Source organism: Tachyglossus aculeatus, chromosome 1 (assembly GCF_015852505.1).
Source record: "Tachyglossus aculeatus isolate mTacAcu1 chromosome 1, mTacAcu1.pri, whole genome shotgun sequence".
Classification (NCBI taxonomy): domain Eukaryota; kingdom Metazoa; phylum Chordata; class Mammalia; order Monotremata; family Tachyglossidae; genus Tachyglossus; species Tachyglossus aculeatus.
In genome coordinates, this window is record NC_052066.1 from 148,035,542 (window position 1) to 148,036,247 (window position 706).

General features: G+C 47.5%; 1 non-coding gene across 1 annotated transcript; it reads left to right on the forward strand.

The window, feature by feature from the left end:
- The first annotated feature begins 345 nt into the window (after positions 1–345).
- LOC119936469 lies at positions 346–483 on the forward strand. The gene has a single exon (XR_005453784.1). It is a non-coding gene; the product is annotated as a small nucleolar RNA SNORA7 (small nucleolar RNA).
- The last annotated feature ends 223 nt before the right edge of the window (positions 484–706 follow it).

Consider the following 706-nt stretch of genomic DNA (forward strand, 5'->3'; position numbering starts at 1 on the left):
TGTGCAGAGCACTGTACTAAGCGCTTGGGAAGTACAAATTGGCATCACATAGATCAATCTGATTGGCATCAATCAGATCGGATGCAGTGCCTGTCTCACATGAGACTCACAATCTAAGACAGAGAACAGGTCTCAGGGCAGGTAAGTGGGAATTAAGGACTCTAGAGATAAAACACAGGCCTGGGTGCCTGCTGTCTGACTTTGGACATGTCACTTAACTTCTCTGTGCTCAATTTTCCTGTAAAATGGGGATTCAACCTGTTCTCCCTTCTACTTAGACTGTGAGTCTTAGGTGGGACAGGGACTATGTCTCCCCTGATTAACTTGTAGATACTGCAGAGCTTGCCCCTCTCAGGATAGCACCTGGAGAGTTTCCAGTACTCTACCAGTCTCGGCTATGGTAGGGAGAGTCAAACAGAGGCATACCCATTCCATTCCTAGCTTGGGCAGTGGCTAGCGAGTGGAAGACAATCTGCTACAATTCAAAACTCACTTGTGCTGGGCAAGGGAGAGAGACGAGGGCCAAGACTCAAGTTTACTGCGTGGAAAAAGGCAATGGTAAGCCACTTCCTATTTTTACCAAGAAAACTCTATGGATACACTACCACAATGATCGCAGATGGAGGTGGGGCATTCTGGGAGAGATGTGTCCATGGAGTTACTCTGGTTCAGAGGTGAATCAACAGCATCGGGCAAGATAAGACTG